The sequence below is a fragment of the Haliotis cracherodii genome, unplaced genomic scaffold (assembly GCF_022045235.1).
Source record: "Haliotis cracherodii isolate W230 unplaced genomic scaffold, xgHalCrac1.p SCAF_56, whole genome shotgun sequence".
NCBI lineage: Eukaryota > Metazoa > Mollusca > Gastropoda > Lepetellida > Haliotidae > Haliotis > Haliotis cracherodii.
Window position 1 is genome coordinate 28,642 of NW_027266315.1, and position 7,788 is coordinate 36,429.

Consider the following 7,788-nt stretch of genomic DNA (forward strand, 5'->3'; position numbering starts at 1 on the left):
TCGACATCCAGTCGCATCTACACATCAGTATAAGTATTATTATTATTACTACTATTATAAACAATGGAGCAGTCCATTCCTTGTGGACGACATTACACACAGGTTGATCACAGCCACATGCGAGGCCGTCGATATCCATGGAAAGTGAAGATGAAGTGACTTGGTTAAAACTCTGACAGTAGATGGCGCCTGACTAGCTTGATGTATACACACACGACCAGCTTGACATAAGCGCAGACCCTCATTCAGTGAAACAGGAGGTGTTGAAGGTTTTACTCTTGAATCAAAACCCACTGAAACTGAAGCCTCAGTCTCGCAATGTGTGGGTAGAACATAACGAGAGTTGGGTTTAACGCTGCTTTGAGTTTAAAATAACAGATCGTACATTTGTTTAGGGTGTATGGTGAGTGAGATAGTTAAAATTTGACGTCGCATCGGCATTATTTCATCCATATAGCGACGAGAGGCTGATATTTTTACTATTGAGTCATGAATACAACGGAGAAGAATCGCTTCTTATTGCACAGCTTAGGTTTGTTTGTTTGTTTGTTTGTTTGTTTCTTGTACGTGCCGCATTCAGCAATATTCCAGCTATATGACGGCGGTCTGTAAATAATCGTGTCTGGACCAGACAATCCAGTGATTGACATCATGAGCATTGATCCACGCAATTGTTATGATGACATGCATTAACTAAGACAGCGAATCTGATCCCGTTAATCGCCTCTTACGACAAACATGATGAAGGCCAAGTCTAACCCGGAACTCCACGGACGCCCAGTCACCACTGAACACATGTCATACGTATTTCTTCGGAAACAGGGGAAGTGTGCACGCAAAAATCACTTTCTTTCTTATTTTAAACAAAACGCAATTTTTGAATTAGTTAGTATCAGTGTTTGAAAATATACACTCATTTTTCTCACAGTCAATGTAGCGCGCTCACAATAAGTGTGAAAATATCATGCCGTTATGGGGCCTTCGTTTTCCGAGCTGAACACGCCTGAGTTTTCCCCCTTAGATTATGACGTTACAAGCTCCTCACAGCGATAGCCCGTTCGCGGAGCTCTCTATACTTAGAATCTGATTTCAAGAAGGAAATGATCAGTTCTCTGAATGCACACAGCGATAGCCCGTTCTCGGAGCTCTCTATACTATCGCTGCCACCAGTGTGGGCGCGGCCATTACAAGAATCTTGAAATTTGCCCTCTTACCCCAAATGTAGTACCGTTTATACTATTGTTTATGTCTTTGGGGATGCCATGATATTTCATTTTGAAAAGGTTTATGACTGACCATGTTTTCCAGATAAATTTACTTTACTGTTTTAATAATCAGATTGGTTCGAGATTGCAGACTAACGGAAAATCAACAAACTTCTTCCTTACATTCTAACTATATCAATAACACGAAAGTTTTAATGAAACAGAAATTCAAATTGACAAACGAAGAAAGTAATTTAGCAGCGATAAGTGTTTTCGGCGTCATGACAGTCGTCGCTTGTTTGTAAACCTAACGGTCATTCGGTTGCGAGTTCAACTCCAAGCATGGTTGTGGCCACCTATTCACAGTTGGGAGTTTGGACTGGTGGCAGCGATGTTACCGAGAGTGTAACGAAGGTGTCACGCGCTGGGGAGGAGCTTGATGACGTTATTGGTGCCAATTTAACTGGGTCCCTGTCTTGTCACAACGCAAAAGATATCAAGTACCAGTTTATGGTGAGACAACCTTGCCTGGTCCGAAGAAGTTCCCTTGGCCCTTCAAGAAATCGCAAAACCATACCATTTTGAACCAAAACGAGCAAGCTTCGCAGTATGGAAACGATGAAAATCAAGTGGAAACAAGAGAAGACCCACATCACCCAATCTGTCACCCGACCACGACTCGACATCTACATAATTAGGGGACAATTAGGCCTATCAGTGACAACGTGGTAAGAATAACACTTTGATGTGTGTATACCTAAATTACCTATATGCTCATTATTACGTTTTCAGAAGAGGAAACGTAATATTCTAAGAGATTTTCGTAACGCCTGGTGACCTGCATGCTACGTCAGCAGGCCTATTCATCCTGTCCCACCCTGTTACAACCCTATCGCCGGTATCGGCATTGTCGTCAATCTGAGTTTGTCTGTATTAGGTGAAATTGTAAATCTTTGTTCAGAAATTTGGACCCTCCGACTGACCGTTTGAGCAAAACGTCTGTAACAACCACCCCCTAAAATGCAAATAACATATGCAATCATTTTTTTAATATGAGTGAGTGAGTAGGGTTTTACCCCGCTTTTAGCAACATTCCAGCAATATCACAACTGGGGGACACCAGAAATGGGCTTTACATGTTGTGCCCATCTGAGGAATCGAACTTGGGTCTTCAGTGTGACTATCAAACGCTTTCACCACAAGGCTACCCCACCACCCTTTTTTATATGAACACTTGAAATAAAGTTGGGAAAACATAATATGATTTACTTTCAACATTTATTTTATCATGCATTTTAAGATCTATCATGCACAACAAACAAATCTGACAAGTAAAATAAATCTCCAGTACCATAAATGTTTATTTGCTAGCAAGTTGTTAAAGCATATGTAACTTGAAAGGTTATTAAATTACATAAGTGATATTGAAACATTCCCACAATATTTCAAGAAGTATTCAAACCTATAGTAATAAACACATCATGCCAACATGATAGAACTATAAACTGTTTTGGCTATTATTGAATTATTAACATGTAATAAAAATTATGCATATATCATCAATAAACGTTTCTTCTTATATAGGCATCCCTCCAGATTGAATGACACAAATATATATGGAAATGGTATGATATTTTTTGTAATGTTGTGCATAGCTTGACTAATAAAAGACACTTTTTAATTTCAGAATCTATCTACACCTCATAAACACTTTGGGGATTTGTAGAAGTAGTTGAAGAATCAGAGAAAAGTTATTCCATCTTGTTTTGTCGAGGTGATTCGTGAAAGATTTCCATCTGATGTATGTAATGTTTTTCTCTATGCTCATTAAAATAAACTTTTTTCCATTGAAATCTTGTTTTATGGTCTCTGACAACAATCAGCCTTTGCTGTTTCTTTGATAAGTTTTTGTAATACAGGATGGCTGATGCTGGATGAGGCAGTTTGGGGCAAAGGCAAAGGCTGGGGAAAAGACTGAAGAAAATATCACAAACGCTGGCTAAATGCTCAGTGGCAATTTCAAAAGTACAGCTCGCTTGTTGTTTAAAGCACTGTACCTCACAAGACACTCTAATATTTTGTGACCAGTAACTCTGCATGGAAAAAAACACAATTTGCACACAATGAAAATGGATCTCAACACCAGGGATTTCTTCTGACACCAATGGGGCAGGATACTCTCACCTTTCGCGAATACCTGGTATTATCACTATTTGATAGCGATTCATTAACACATGCTCATGATTAAGTCAGAATCGTACCATCCACTCTGTTTTTTACAGAGATTTCATATGAATATGGAAAGGGTTTTGACGCATTTATACTCTTCCATATCATTGTGGGACCCGAAAAATATATAAATAATTTTAATATAAATTTGTCAAAATAATATGTACACTGACTAAATAATTGTAAAAGAAGGTGTTAACAATCTTCAGCAGTGTCAGGCATGTCACTGGATGCCTGAATACAAATATCATCAGTTAACTGTGTACAAATTGTATCAGATCTAAACTTTTATATGTTATTCACAGTATGCTTTCAATTGTCATCCACACTACACTTTTACAACAAAAGACAACAATATAGAATATAATAGATACACAAAATAGTTCAATACAGAAATTATTTGCATATAAAATTTACATTGTGTGATTATTCATTGTCAAAATATTATTTTGTACCTCATACCATGAAGCACGGTGTGCTATGCTTCTGGTGTACATAGGACAGCGACTGTACACCATGGTAGACTGGGGACCTGTACTTCTAGGCATCAGTGTCTGGCATGACTTGGCTCGAAACTTCATATTTGAAAAGATACAACATAGAAACATTAACACTTTTGTCATCTATATCTCACTATCACAAAATAAAAGATGGTAACTCGATTTTTTTCATGTATAAATGTGGTATAAATTGTTTATGTGTGTAAATTGCATTGAACATGAAATTTGAATATTTTGGGTGGTGGGTGGGCGCCCAGTGAGAGTGACTGGATATTTTTTCAGCTACAAACCAGAAAAAACAGTTATCAATTACCGAAATGAGATGATTTGTGTTTATTCCAGATGGGAATGGCTGTAAAACTAAAACATTACGTAACACAACTTACTCCATCAAGAGGAGTTTGCTACATACTGCAACGATCAGCTGATCAGGAATATCGACATAACCATGCAGGAAGTGAACATGTGAACGAGACAACATCGCGCATGATTATCAAGTGAAACAAATATCACCCTACCCCTGCTAAAAAACATTTCTTAAATACTTAGAATAAACTAAGACAGCAAACTTACCTGATCGAGTTACTTCAACTTTACGGCGTTTGTTTACAAAAACATCCCAGTCAGTGTCTTGATGAGAGTGCAGTCCCTATAGCCCGTGTCCATATAAGGATCGTACACAATCCGCTTCCGATCAGTTTCAGCAAAGGACCATGTAACTAATAATAGTAACAAAAACGGCCTTCGGCCTCGTCTATAATTTTTTGGCGAGTATATTTATTGTTATTATTAGTTACATATGGTCCTGTGGTTTCAGAACCAGCAGGTATCTAAACTCTCACGGAAGACGACATGCTGCAACTCAGCAAGACCTAATTTACATGCGCAACACAAATGAACGAATAAGCACAATTCATACAACGGACCCTTCCAACCATAATCGCAAATCTTACAGTATGTTACAACATGCATTGTTGTCTTCTCCGTCGCGATTTTGGAAAACGAAATAATTTTAGAGTAATTGTGCTTAGTATCTTGGACAGCTCGGCACCGACCAAAACAATAGGCTGCGCATCCGAGAAGATAGAACCACACACCTCTCCATAAACCACGTGAAACGCGTCTTATAAAGTCTTATGACGTCATTCCTTTATCAATTGGCACCAATGACGTCATATTGCAAGGGGCATAAGCCATGGTGTGTTTATTATGGAAATAGAACTCTCTGTAAAATTAATGTAAAAAATATGAACCGATTTTATGAATAGAATAAATTAGATACTTGTGATTTTTTTATTGTTTTGCCTCCGAAACTAATAGGTAAATACTTTTCATGATGAAAAAGTACAAGAAAAATAGGTTTATTTTCGTGTAAACTTGCCCTTTAAAGCGTTCTCTCATCACGTTGAAGGCCTGGGTTAGATTCCCCACATGGGTACATTGTGCGAAGTCCAACTGCGTTGTGATGGAGATACTGCTGTATTTGTTCTGGTGTGACCGGGTCGCGGTGACCACGAGTGGTGGAGATACTGCTGTAGTTGTTCTGGTGTGACTAGGTCACGGTGACCCTGTGTGTTGGAGATACTGCTGTATCTGTTCTGGTGTGACTAGGTCACGATGACCCTGTGTGTTGGAGATACTGCTGTAGTTGTTCTGGTGTGACTAGGTCACGGTGACCCTGTGTGTTGGAGATACTGCTGTATCTGTTCTGGTGTGACTAGGTCACGATGACCCTGTGTGTTGGAGATACTGCTGTAGTTGTTCTGGTGTGACTAGGTCACGATGACTCTGTGTATTGGAGAAACTGCTGTATCTGTTCTGGTGTGACTAGGTCACGGTGACCCTTTGTGTTGGAGATACTGCTGTAGTTGTTCTGGTGTGACTAGGTCACGGTGACCCTTTGTGTTGGAGATACTGCTGTAGTTGTTCTGGTGTGACTAGGTCACGGTGACCCTGTGTGTTGCAGATACTGCTGTAGTTGTCCTGGTGTGACCGGGTAACAGGCAAACCTGGCTACTCAGTGAGTGAGTGAGTGAGTTGGGTTTAACGCCGCTTTTAACAATATTCCAGTCATATCGCGGCGTGTCAGCTTAATGTGGGAGGAAAGCCCGAAGTGATGCAGGGGTTTCAGACGTTTACCACTTCGGTGAAACCCACGAGCACGGGTATGGTGCTGACAAACCTAGAAACATAAACAGGGCGAACCGGGATTCAAACCCACAATCATAGGTTTCTGGCGTGCCCAATGGACGCAACTCTGCACAGCGAATCGTGGCGCCTTAGACGACTGGGCCACCCGTGCCCCCTGGCTACTTAGCATCTCTCATGGTCAGGAATATCTCGCATGATGTCAATGCGTTAGCGCATGACCCTGCTTCGGCTTGTACGTCGTCAAATATTTGCAACATCTTCTGTTCTGAAGCGCCAATACTTACCTAATAGACAGATGTCACCCAGAACAGTGAGGAATCAACTGAAATCGGTAGGAATGAAGTTAAGAAAGGTCATCAAGCGTCCCTTCCTCGTCGATCATCTTATTCGTTTAGCATGGTGTTTGGCCCGGAGAGCTTGGTATCTGAGGTTCCTCTTCCATGCCACGGATAGACACCCAGGACCATCAGATCTCCGACCCCGCATGGTGGTCACCGGCTCTGGACCCACTGGTACAGACTCTCGCCTCACCGGTAATGGCTGCAGTTGTCAATTCAGCAGATCAGACGAGTTACTGGAAGGATAAGACGAGGGCTGGAAGCTATGTCCAGGCAAGTGACGGGTTTACCCGCTGTTGATGATTTATTTCATGAATGTCATCTTTGGACTGAAAATGATATTTTTCATCATCAGTCACGATGTGGAATTGTGTTCCTGACTCTTCACCCCCATACGTATTGTGGCTACTATACGAGTTTGTGTTAGAATCATGATTAAAATCCCAAAATATGATAAACTTGGTATTTTTTCTTATTGTCAGAGGTTTCTTCTTGCAAACCACATTGGTTTTTCCGAAGTTATTATTATCCATTATTATGTACCTCTGTATGTGGGCCAATGGCCTTAAAAAGATTAATCAGAATTTAATTTAATTATACGAATAACTCTTCCTGTCAAATATCCATCCATGTTAACGAGGGCAGGCGTGAAGTTGTCAGCCATGTTTGTTCACAAACAACACCCGCTTAGTTTTGGTGTTTGTAATTATGTTTATTGTAATCTCACAATAATGTGAAATATGTACTTTGATTATTATGTGAAATCAAGTCGTAGATATAACACTCCAATCTGTGAGAATATAGCACGTAAAACTTGCTAATAATGCCGTGAACACAATGAACAAAGTTATTCGGTCGTCAAGTGAAACGTAATCTTTGTGTAACTGACCTTAACTTTTCAACTTCGAGATACACTAAGTGCACACTGCGCAAATATATTTTTTTTTATATAATACACCAGATGTTTTAGTCCGTATGGGTAAAACACAGGTGGTCAGGCTGGCTGACTTGGTTGATGCATGTCATCGTATCCAAATTATGATATCAATCACTGCGTTGTCTGGCCCAGACCCGATTACCTACAGACACCGTCATATAGCTGGAATATTGCTGAGTGCGGCGTTAAACAACAAATAACCAAACAAAGAACTAGCGCTTAAATGGGACAAAGCATATGCGTTATGTTGTAATGCTGCTGATAGTATTAAACTTATACAGTAATGCCATTGCATAAAATGTACATTCTACCAAATATTTTTAAAAACGTGAATAGTTACTTTACGTTGTGTAGCAGCTACACCAGGCTCTCCAGGAGAACGGCAATTAGAAATTACCTGAATTTGGAATAACACTGACGAGTCATTA